The 12355-nt window shown below is 52.4% G+C and overlaps 1 protein-coding gene across 2 annotated transcripts in view; it reads left to right on the top strand.

The window, feature by feature from the left end:
* The window catches only part of PRKAG2 (protein kinase AMP-activated non-catalytic subunit gamma 2), a 323168-nt gene that overhangs the window by 53149 nt on the left and 257664 nt on the right, over positions 1–12355 (top strand). The window contains exon 1 of one of the 2 annotated variants that reach the window (XM_073009507.1): positions 10104–10548. The exons of the other annotated variant lie outside the window; for it this stretch is intronic. The gene's annotated coding sequence lies outside the window, so the exon portion shown is untranslated. Of the gene's footprint in view, positions 1–10103; positions 10549–12355 lie in introns of those variants that run through there. 2 annotated transcript variants of the gene reach the window in all.

Genomic DNA, 12355 nt, shown 5'->3' with positions numbered 1-12355 from the left:
GAAAACGGGGCAGGAGAAAGATAGTGCACAAGGGTCAGCTGAGTTCCACTGGGGTAGTGAGTGGCCCCACATCCTCAGCAGCAAGCCAGGACAGAAGTGCGTTTCTCGCTACTGCTGTATATGCATTGCCAACAGCTGTGGCTCTGCTTTGTGTCCTGTTAATTTGGGGAACCCAGGCTGAAGGAGCGGTTCCTGTCTGGGTCCTTGCTGTGAGAGGGGCAGAGGAGAGGTGTCAGACACGGGACAGCTCCAAAAGCTTCCACTGGGAAGTGGCACACATCACTTCTGGGAAACGCAAGGCACACGGCCAAGTGTGGTGGGGGCAGTGGGGGTAATAACCCTCCTAGAGGGAGGGGCTCCACACAGAGGCTACTGAGATCTCATTACAGTCTCATCACGATTTAAAGGATCAGTTGATACCATTCACCACGGCTTAGGAGTTCCAGCAACTATCTGCACTACCTTCCTCCAACCTTGATGTTAATACAAGCAGCATAATCCAATCACTCGTGTATCTTCTTAGAATGTGGATGTCTGGAACCAGGCAGGATGACAGGAAGTGGGGTAAAGCCAAGGGGAGCAAAACGCAGGCTGAATCGGGATCTTTGACCTGAACCAGTTACGAAGCTTCTAGCTAAGAAGCTTTCCAAGTCATAGAATATTATGAATATTCTGGACCAAGGGCAATTTACGGCATGCCCTTGAGTCCCTGAAGTCCAAGGGTTTGCTTCCCAGTTTACTTGAAATCAAAAGCTGATTCCTTCTTAAAGGGAAAGCTCAGATTTCCAACTTCACAGTTCCCTTCTCAGACGCTCCTTGGGTTCTGCCTCCATAAGTTATACCAAGAATAACTGGGGGCCTCCCACGTGCCATTTCCCCTCTGTGCCTGTTTCCCCATCTTTACAGCGAGGTGGGTGGGTGCTATCAGTGGTTTTTACTTAGCAGAATATTTCAATCACCCAGTTCTCAGCCCCAGACATTTTGATTCAGTAGTTCTTAACTGGGATCTAGTTTTTGAAAACGCTCCAGAGATTCTAATGTTCTATCTAGGTAGATGAATTATTTAGCCAGGTATGGACTTTACCACCTTTCCAGCCCCCATCCACCAGGAAGGACTCTGGGCCCCACGTCCCTGGGCACAGCCCTCGTAAAGGATCATAGGATCAGGCTATGGAAGGCTCCAGAAACAGATGGAGGGTGTCATCTCTTCCCACCTCCCTCTCTAGCCTCTGATGTGGAGTTTGACGTTTTAATCAGAGATGAGGCCCCCAGATGGCCCAGTAGGCCAGGGCTGGTTAGGCAGAGGGTGAGCGAGGTTCCATCTCCTTGGGGTCTACTTTCTTGTCCCTGGACTGACTTGGGAGAGGGGTCTGCACCCACCACGGTGTCTGGCCCATGTGACCACTCACAAATGGGGCCAAATTCAACAGCCCTATTTCCAAATAAGGTCACATTCTGAGCTTCTAGGGGTGAAGACTCCAATGTCTTTTTTGCGGGTGCAAGCACTTTAACCTGTAACAGCAGAATAATGCATTCTGAGATGTTTCTTTTAAAATCTTTAAAACGTTTAAGAAGTTTCAGCTTAAGTTTTAGTGTTTATTCAAGTTTTGGAAAAAAAAATGTTGATACAAAATCCCTGTAGCCAACAAAACTGGATACACATTTTTCCTGTTCTTCCTGAGTTTCATAGAGTGTCCCCAGGCGGCTGTGGGGAGAGGGGCCACGCCTGGCAGAGTCCGGCTGCGGCCTGGCCCGTGCTGCTGTGACAAGCCAGGGGTCAGGGAGCAGGTTCTGCAGCTGAGCTTGAGTTTTCCACTGTGGGGTGGGGTGGGGTGGGGTGGGGTCTGAAAACCAGGTCGCTGGGAGGAATTCTAGGAACCCTAGATTTTCAAGTGATAGAGCCAGGCTTGGCGGCCACTCAGCTTCCCTAAGCTGATTAGTTAGTTGCTGGAGGTTGTTTGCTTGTTTGTTTCAGTTTTGAATCAGGGCTGAACATTCTGTGTTGTGGACTCATTGGGCACCCATTCCCCAGTAGCCTTTTGTGGGGAAGGAGGGAGTGAGATGTGGCAGTGTGGAGGCGGGTCCCTGTCACCTGACCCAGGGTGCAGGTGGCCTCCACATGGGTCTACGCCCCTGACCCTGGCCCCACACAGCCAAGGCTATTGCACGGAGCATGTCTGTCGGAGCTTGGGAAGATGCTGTCCATCTTCCACCACCAGAAGCAGCACCATCTCACAGGCCAGCTGCCTCAGGTGCCCAAGCCTGGGCAGGGGGGCCAGCTCACCCTTCCTCTCAGCCTTCCCCTCGCCCCCTGACCCTCAGCTTTTCACAGTCTCAGCTGTGCAGCCCAGCCCCAAGGGAGCCCTTGCACCTGGGCCGCCGGCGTGGTCTGAGCCTTGTCCCGAGACTGGCTCAGCGCCTCCTCAGGGCCGTGCCTGCCTTTTGCTCCTTTTCACTCCCACAACGCCTTCACCCAGGCAGCGCTGGGTACGTGGTGCTCAGTCAGTTGATTAAAGCAGGCCTTGGGGACAGTAAAGTCACCCCCGGCCTTCACCCTGGTCTGCTGCCCTCCTGACGCCACCTCATTCCTGGGCTTGAGGCTTCCTGGGGTGGTGGCAGCTGCGCTCTGGCCCCAGTCCTGGCCAGAACATCATCCCACCCAGGGGAGGCTACAGGTGTCTGTTTCTGGAACATTCTATTATTTACTTTCTGCCGTTTCCTACCTTGCCTTAAGGTTCAGAGTCTCTGTATCTCTCCCCAGTGGCAGTTGTCATGGGTGAGTTCCTTAAATGGGCTTCTCTGACACCTGAGTCACATGGCACTGGAACGCACTGGGGTGCCTTCCAGATCCTTGGCTCCCAGCAGCTCCCAGGCCCTGTTTGCCTCCGTAAAACTCAGCATACGGATGTGCACATGTGTGCGTGTGTGTATGTGTGTGCGTGTGCATGCATACGGATTTAATCCTCAGTAACTGTGTGGGGTGGGCATAATTATTAACCCCACTTTACAGGTGGGGAAACTGAGGCATAGAGAGGCTAAATAACTTAGCCAAGGTCCCAGCACTGGCAAAGCAAAGCTGGAATTTGAACCTGTAGAGAAAGAGCATCCACTTCAAAGGGCGAGTGGAGGCATTTTTCTCCTTCGTGGCATGCTCGGGACAAGGAATCCAATGTGTCTTAGAGAGGACTTCTTAGGGGCATCGTTATAGAGGGCAATTTGTGGAAAAAAATTGGTTTTGTGCACCAGTGTGGTTTATGTTGATTTCAATTAAATTGGGGAGCCTTGTGCATGCTAAACGACAGCTTGGCCTTCTACCACCTGGGCAGCCCGGGGCCTTCTGCTCAGCAGTGCCATTGAAGCTGTTTTAGGTCACAGACGTTCAGCCCCGGAGCACCTGCCTGAGACTAGGAGGCCTTTTGCCAGTGCCAAGCCTGGGCCCATTCCTGGTTCCCAGCTTAAAAGAAAGATCAAGTTGCCATGAGCCTTCCAGAACCTTCTAGAGCTTTCCAGAGCCTTGGCAGTGTGTCTAGGGAACAAAGGAGGAGGATGCTCTAGGGCCTTACAAAATGCAAGGACCCTTCAGTGCCTCTGATTTTTACCTGATCTTGCTTATCTTAGCCTCAGTCTTACTCCTTTCATGAAGTTCTTTTTTAAGACTTTCTTCCAAAGTAGCTCCTTCCTTCTGGAAACTTCTATGGTGGTGGCTGCTGTCCGTGCCACACACAATGCTGTGTGGACTCTCAGCCTGCTTGTTCCCTGTCTCCACAGCTTTCCTTCCAGCCAGGACTGAGGTCCGTGAGGTTGGAGGCTCTTCCACTTTTCTTGGGTCCTAGCAATGCAGCATGAGGCAGGTACCTGGCTTGGGGGGGTCCTCAAAATATCCATTGACCTGGAGAGGGGGTGCCTAGAGACAGAGTGGGAGTGGCGATAGGTCACTGAGAGCTGTTAGGGCAGGGTGGGCCTCAGGGTTAGGAGAGAAGCCCGGCTTATTGTTGTTTAAAAAATGGAAGAGGAGGCCAGCCGCGGTGGCTCATGCCTGTAATCCCAGCACTTTGGAGGCCAAGGTGGGTGGATCACGAGATCAGAAGATCGAGACCATCCTGGCTAACATGGTGAAACCCCATCTCTACAAAAAATACAAAAAATTAGCCGGGCGTGGTGGCGGGCGCCTGTGGTCCCAGTTACTCGGGAAGCCGAGGCGGGAGAATGGTGTGAACCCGGGAGGTGGAGCTTGCAGTGAGCCAAGATGGCGCCACTGCAGCCACTGCACTCCAGCCTGGGTGACAGAGTGAGACTCCGTCTCAGGAAAAAAAAAAAAAAAAATGGAAGAGGAAAGAAAATGGGGCTTCCCAAGTGCCAAGTGCTTTCTGTTGAAGGTGGTGCTTGTCTCCAGACAGTGGCTCCTGCTTATCAGGTCTGAGGAGCTCTTCCCTTGACTGGCTGTTGACCCTGTGGGAGATGCGAAGTTGGAGACCACAGAGCAGTGTTCCGAGTAGAGTGTTTCCTGCAGGAGCCACAGGGGCCGGGCCACAGAGTGGTGTTCTGAGTAGAATGTGCCCTGCAGGAGCCACAGGGGCCAGGCCCCAAGCATCAAAATGATGGAAGTCAAAGGAGCCCACGGCAGTAGGTGTGGGGGAGTCATCGTGATGGGGGTAGGAGTGAGGTCAGAGAAGTCCTTGGAAGGAGTGAAGCTCTGACAGCTGCTTAAGCCTGTCCCTGTTGAATTTACGTTAAGCTCATCAGCACTCCTTTTGGCATGCACCATTTTTTAGAAAAAGGTTCCAGCTGCCAGCATGGACGGTGAGTCCTTCCTCCTCTCATTTCTGTTCCCTGCACACATCGGGCTTGTTCAGACTGGAGTTAGATAAGTCACTGTGGGGTCACGGGACAAAGTCTCAGCTGGTTTCCCAGTGGATAGGCCTATCTCTTCCTTATCAGGTGCTGGCATAAAATCAGGAGCACCTGGTCTTAGCCTTGGCCCTCTAAGGACACAGCCGTGTGACCTTGGGCACATCACTTAAACTGATTGGTCACATATGACTTAGCATTTATAGACCTGCTGGCTTATTGGGTACAGGTGGGTCCCTGATTGGGCAGGTGACACGCTCCGAACCCAAGTCAGCCACCACAGGAGCTGTGTGCACACTCAGTACACATGGCTCTTCTTTGGACAGAGGGCTCTGGGGCCCCGTCCCACATTTGAGGCTCAGGGGACCCTGTGACCTGGGAGCAGTTTTCACCCATAAGGCTCCAGGCAGTAGCCCAAGTATCTCAAGACCTTCAGGTGGTCAGAACTTGGCCTTGAAAGATAGAGAAACTGTTATCCTTTGCGGGGGCTGGTTTGTTTTTGTTTCCACTCCATTAAAATCAGGACACAAGGTCTTAATGACTCCAAATGTCTTTGCAATCCTGCAGTTTTAGAACTACTAGTTCTACCTGGATGGAGGTACTCAGGGAGGGGCAGGGTGGCAAACTATTCTCAACTAATCTAATCTCAGCTCAGCCACTCAGCAAACATCTGGTTACTTTGGTAAATATTGGCAGTCTGTAGCGACTGGAGGTGGGTGAGGCTGTGTGTCCCCCTGACAGCCTTGGGACTGGTGGTCTATGACAACAAAAGGAAATCCTAGAGCAGGGTTTGCCAAATCCCTACAGGCGATTTTAGGCAGCAGGTCCAACCTGTTCTTGTAGCTCAGAGGAAGTCCCAATGCTGCCCTCTGGCAGATGCACCCTGAGCAGGACGGGTCGAGCTAATAGCAGATGCAGCAGCTGGGTCCTTGGAGGTGGAGGATGCAAACCAACAGCGTCCAGGTCACCAGGGCTGCAGCTGGGTGGGCTGTGGGCCAGCCAGATTCTCTGTCTCTTCATCCACGGGGGCTGCAGCCTGTGCCGTCGTCCTGACTCCCTCTGCATACCACTCATTTTGCCAGGGAGCTGATTAGCAAGCCCTCTGCTGTGGATTTCAACAAGGATGTTCACGGTGCAGAGCGGCCCTCTTTGGCACATTGGTTCCCAGTCGGGGTATGTCAGAAGCAACCACAGGACCTGGCATATTGTAGGGTTCATGAGTGCAGGGCGCTGGCCTCAAGCTGTCGTAGGAATGGGGTTCCGAAGTAAAATGCCACACTATCTACATCCCACCAGGCCCAGTCAATCTCAGATGCTGGCCCCAGCCAGTGCCATTTCATGCCCCGAATCCCCAGCTGCTGGTCCTAAGTGAAATAAAAGTGTGGTCCATGAGGCTGGGCCTTGAGCCCAGGGTGTTCCCTCTTCTTTCAACTGCCCTGGCCTCTGGCTTTCCCCTGCACAGGTCTTGCAGGATGGTGAGGGCAGGGACAACATTGGCACGTAAAAGGGGGGTAGAATATGGGCTTTACTGGTCAGCGTCTCTGCCCAGGGCAGTTGCCATCCGTCCTTTTACAGTTACTCCCTCTGCAAGTTACCCTGCTGGCCTGGTGCCGAGATTGGCTGTGGACACGGGGTTCTGGGGTCCTGTTGCCACTGGGCCTGCAGCAGTAGAGTCCTGCACAGCAGTGCCTCGTCGCAGGGACGTGAGCTTGGCATGCAGCATTTGACTTTTAGGTGAAGGGCTGAGGGCGGCATGGGATTTGGCAAGGATTTGTGCTAGATTTCTGGGATGCTGAGAAATCGAACCCAGGACTGTTATTCAGGGGTTCGGGGGTGGGGCTGGGAGACACACCTTTTACACACGTGTGCTCACGTCTGTCTAGTTTTCTAGGCCACTTACACAGCTCAGGCAGTACCATGCGTCGTTTGAGATTCTCCTGTCACATTTGCTATTTGTAATTCTTTGAAGTCACTGTTTTGACTTGTTATGTAATATCATAAGGCCCCAGTGTCTGGCTCTATCCGAACATACTTGACAATATCCCATTTCTGCACACTCAGGTGGTACCTGATCCTTTCCGTGTTGCTGCAGACTTTGTTCATTTCGGATGTTATAGGCTGGACCTGTAAAGGGGGACTCTCAGCTTGCCGTGTGTGAGCGTCTTCCTCTTATTTTTAATTATGTGAGTCATAAACAAGCATGGGCCACAGAAAAACTAGATGATAAACATAAAAATGAATAAAGGGACAGTGGCCCTGTAGGATGTGCTGTACAGAGCCAGGCTGGGGAGGGGAACATAACTGTGATCGAATCCTGGCTTTGCAACTTGTATGTTCTGTAACCTTTGTGACTTCACTTCTCTGGGCCTCAGTAGACAGTATTTTGTGCAGGTTGAGATAGGATATGTAAAATACTCAGCACTCAAAATACACTCAAAAAATGAGTTCCAGGAGAGGGGCCTGGTAACAACCTACAGGTGCCAGGGAGGGGCTTTTAGGGGTAGGGCTGGGCTTTCTAGGAATGCCAAGCTCTAGGGTCAGGAGGGTGCCTACATGGAGGGCCCAGGGAGCATGAGGCCTGACAGCCTTGGGAAGCTTGGGGGCGTGGAAGGATGACCGGGGGCCAGACTCCTGTGGGCCTGGCAGCCCATGCTGAAGATGTGGGGTTTGTTCTGTAGATGGCATGGAGCCGGTGAAGGTTTTCTGGTTCTGTTTTGTTATTGCTTTGTCTGGTGAGGGTGCGAAGAGTAATGCCTGAAAAACAGAGTTTAGGAGGATGAATTAGAGTGGTGAGTCAGAGGGGATGTGCCTCAGGAAGGCATTTCCTTTCCACTTCTGATTCTGACACTAGCCCAGTGCACCAAAATGGTCTTCAGGCTTTGCTAAGTATCTGTGATCTACTGGGCTCTGTTGTTCAAGACAGCTGACTCTGCCCTCCAGGGAGAGTAGGTGGAAAGCTCAGAGCCACCTGCATGCGGAGTGCAGTGGAGGTTCTGGAAGCAAGGAGAAATGGAGGTGAAGACAGCGACCGTGTTTGCGGAGGGCAGCTTGCAAGCGGCAGCGGAGTTGTTTATGTTCCTTAATCTCTAATGGATGATCCCAGTCCCTGAGACGTGGAACTGCTGCCGTGAGAACTGCAGCGTCATCACACCCCGTAAGTCACTCTCAGACGCTTGTCTCCAAGTGCAGCAAACCTCTGAATCCTTTGGATGACGGTGCCCATTTCCCTGACATTTCCAGCTTTTCCAAGCAAAACCAATTAGGCTTTTTTCCTCAGGCTTGTATGTATGCTTTGGAATAAAGCACACAGAAAATGAAACAGGCCCAGCTCACCCAGCAAGGCTAGTTCCAGAACCAGCAGGAGAAAATACTGAGATTGGCTGGATCTCTGGTCAACCACTTGCATGGGTGCCCATGGGGCTGGCTGCAGGCTGCAGGCGGTTTGGCCCTTCGATCTTTGCCAAAGGGCGCCAGCTTTCTGCTAAACCTTGGGTTTGTGCTAGCACTGCCCTCTGGTTCCAGAATAATCCCGCACATCCCAAGATGATGCTTATTTCTGTCCTGATGCTTGTTCATCCATGATCCCAACAGCAGCCCTGGGAGGTGTGCGGAGCAAGCGTTTCCACTCAGCTTGGTTTTTCAGAGGAAGAACTGAGGCTCAGAGAAATGACTGAGCCAGGACTTGGACTTGGTTTGTTGACACAGAGTATTAGTGCCCTGATCTGAAAGAGACCTGAGGAACATCACATAACACATGGCTCATTCTACAGACAAAAAAAGAGTTTCCGCTTAAAATGGCCTGCTCAGGTAGGCGAGGCCAGAGCTCAGGCTTGTGAGTTCCTGGAGCTATCTGGCCATGGCGCTCCAGGCCTGTGATTTGTCAGGTCTCCGGGTGGACAGCTGGATGGACCATGACTGCCTGGTACCCTCCTGGGCTGAAAGTGACCTTAAGAAAGCTTCAGACTTCCAACCCTTATAGAAGTCCCCCAAGTCCCAGCTGACTCAGCTGCCTTTTTGTCCATGAGTCTTAGTGGATGGCCATGCAATGTCCTTCTGTCCCCTCTCGGAAGCCTTCCTGCATATATCATCCACATTAATCTTTTTCCACCTTGTGCTGCCATCACCCTTACCTGAATAACACATTTGCCTTTGAGTCATAGGCTCGTGGAAGAAGCCTCCTTGTCTTGAATACCTGCAGGAACAGGTCAGTCGATATCTTTGGAAGCAATTCCTCCACTGCTGAGAAGTTCAAGTCTTGAGCAAGTTTTATTTAATGAGGGACATGGTGGGGTTCTGAAATGGGGACCCTCATTTTCTCCTAACAATTCAAGTTCATTTTCTGCCCCACCAGCTTGTACATCCTTAGAGCCTGTTTTCAGGTCACCTGGGATTTGTTGTAATCAGTACAGGAAGACATGCAGACTCAGGAATGAGTGTCACAAAGGAAGGAACGGATGATACTCACAGATCCCTGGAAGCAGGAGGCTTGGCACACCACTGCTGCGTGGGGAAGCACCGGGGTTGGGCAGGAGGCAGAGGGAGCAAGAGGGAGATGCGGGCAAGAGCCTTTATTGTGGTTTCTGTGAAGAATTTTAGGGGACTGTGGGTACAGGGGCTGTCCCTAGCTGTCTGATACCTGCCCTGGGGTGATTAGGGTAGTGGGTGGTGGCCCAGGGTGTGAGAGCCCCCAGGAGGAGGCGAGGAGGGGGTCTGTGTGGTTTGGCTTGCATAGGACAAGCAAGCTCACAGGTGAGTTTCTTACTGTCTCCAGGAATTGCCCAGCCGTGGGAGGGCAGTCCCTCCAGGATCCGCAAGGCCCAGGTATCAAAGCATCAGAATACAGAAAATCAGAGGCATGGCTGATACGGGCAGAGACCATGTTGTCTCCTGGATGATGTTTGTAGGCCGGCTGGTTGGAGTTGGGGGAATGAATTGTAGATGGGGACTTCACTGGCAGGGCCTTTTGGAAAGCCTCACCCATCCTTCTGGCCAGAGGGGAAAAAAAAAAAACCCTCATTCTTTATACTCCGAGGACAGGAATCCCCAGGGAGTTCAGATTTCTGAAGCCTTTGCCTGAAGTTAGATGGGAACAGTGCAGGGGTTGTGCTGGCCAGAGGACCTGGAGCCCAGAGCTATCCACTGCTGCATCATCGGCCTCTGTTCCTGCCTCCCTCCATCCTGCTGCCTGTCTTTTTAAAAGCTCTGGTCCAGCCCTCCCTCCTGCTGGCTTGCCGTGTGGTAAGGAGTTTCCTCCCCAGCAGCCCCTGACACAGGTGGGAATGACAGTTTGCTGCAGTCCCATCAATGAGGGAATCTGCCCGAGCTCTGCCTGCATTTTGAGCAGCAAACCAGCTCCAGCCACCAAGACCGTTGCCTGTGCTGTCTCAGGCCAGCCCATGCTGTCTGCCAGCCGCTTGTTGCGCTGCCTTGGGGACTGGGAACACACCCAGCTCCAGTCCCCATCTGTTGCAGACATGCAGTGGCAGCAGCTCGGAGCACAGCCGAACCCTAGAAATTGCCTGTGCTGAAGGGGCTGGGAAACCCCTTCTCTGATGGGCCTTTCGAGTGAAGCAGCAGGATTTGTCAGAGCTGGGAGTGCCGCTCGTCCCTGCCACTCGCATCCTGCCATCCAGCAGCTTACAAGCCTGCACTGCTTATTAGCATCTGGAAGAGAGGACCTCCAGGACCCCTTGGGGCTGAGTAAGCAGACCTGCGGGAGCTGGCTTTCTAAATGCGTGGTGATTGTGCATCCCTGGGTGTGTGGTTTTCCCCCTCACGATGCTTTGTCTCCTTGGTGTGCAAGACTGATGCTGAATTGTCGCTTTGTTCTCCAGGAGCCTCTTATTAAATCAGATACCCCAAGGCTGAACAAAATGTTCCTTCTCTCCACGGGAGCTGTATGTTTTCTCCTTACATAACTTTTTCTGGGTGATTTAAAGAGCATCACTAGTGAAGGTGGCGCGTGTGTGGGCGTGTTCAGCTCCATTCCTCTCTGAGTCTGTCTCTCCTCCCCTGCCAGGCTGCCAGGCTGAGCAGAGCTGCTGCACACACTGGGTCCTGGGCACGGGGTCTCCTCCCTGCCGTCCCACCCTGGCTTGAATTCCCCTTACTGGAGCTGAAATCTTAGCGGAGTTGTCATTCTTTGCCAGGCCTTGCCTTTCCTGAGTCATCACTTAATACATTTGGCCCAAACGGGAAAGACTGGGGATGATGTGGGGGCTTTGGGGATGGCCCACCGTTTTCTGGGGACTCTCTTGACCCCATGCACATTGAAGGGTATCTTGGCCTCCTGCAGATCGTGGAGCCCAACAGCTTACTTGTTGCTTGCTGAAGTTGTGGGGAATCCAATGAAAAAGCAGATGGGAGGGGAGTGGGGGAGAGAGGAAGGGAAGGAAGAGAAGATGGTAGATGGCCTCCTCGATGACTGAACCATGGGCTGTCTGCACTGTTTGGTGGAGAGGAGGAGGGGGAGGCTGGGAACCAGAAACCCTAACTGTTGAGTGAATTTGCAGCAACAAGTAGAGCTGCAGGCTGGAAAGTGCTAGATTTGGAGCTCACCCAGTGTCCCTCTTCTCGCCCTCCACTGACATTGATGCATGGCACTTTGAGTAAGCCACGTCCTCTTTTTTTTTTTTTTTTCATTCCTTACAATCGCCTTCCATAAGCCAGAGGCTATCTGTCTGCTTCAAGTCTGTGATTCAGGGACCTTGAGTCCTGGTGATTGGGAGTGACCTAGGGGTCACTCGACCCTCCTCCTGGGGGGAGGCTTGATTCTGTGCATCTGAATTTTCAACCCAGGTGGAGAGCAAAGGTGATAGTAAACAATTGAAGAAGCCTGGGCTAGCAGGGAATCCAGCGTTGACAGCGTTACGGACTGTAGGTGCTGGAAGATGGGGAGAGGCCTAGGGATACAACCAGGATGCAGGCAGGAGGCCCCAAAACATAAATTGAGAATTCGGGGACTGCTAGGTGTGATAGGTGAGAATAAGTGAGAGGGGGAAGCTCCCTGGGATGCAGTCAAAGTGAGCCGGCACCTTGGGGCTCCACACGCCCTGGGCAGGCTCCAGTTCACCAGAGAGGCCTCACAGTAGGCCTCTTAGGTCTGGGGGCTTCTCACCTTCCAACTGCTTCCCCAACTTGCATGGAAACTTCCAAGGACTAGAGAAATCTCAGGTGGTTTTTTTTTTTTTCCAGCCCAGCAGTAGTAGACCTTGAGAGGCACACACTTATAAAGAGGAAACTGAGGGTTCAATGGTTAAATTCAGTGAACATAATTGAAAATCTAAAATATTTAATCTTCTTTGCCTAAAGTCACAAAGGGATTCAGCTGGAAAGAGAAGCCAGGTGTCCTGCAGTCCAGCCTGGTCCTTTGAAGTGGGGTGGGTGGTGGAGGGGAATGGAGGCTGGTGGACTGAGGTTGGGTGGACCCAGTCCCTAAGCCTGGTCTTTGTGTTTGTTATCCCAGCTCTGGCTTCTCTTCAGGTCCTGTCCCAGGGTGAAATTAAAC

The sequence above is a fragment of the Chlorocebus sabaeus genome, chromosome 21 (genome assembly GCF_047675955.1).
Source record: "Chlorocebus sabaeus isolate Y175 chromosome 21, mChlSab1.0.hap1, whole genome shotgun sequence".
Classification (NCBI taxonomy): domain Eukaryota; kingdom Metazoa; phylum Chordata; class Mammalia; order Primates; family Cercopithecidae; genus Chlorocebus; species Chlorocebus sabaeus.
The sequence above is the reverse complement of the archived record's forward strand: the minus strand, read 5'-3'. Positions and strand labels throughout refer to the sequence as shown.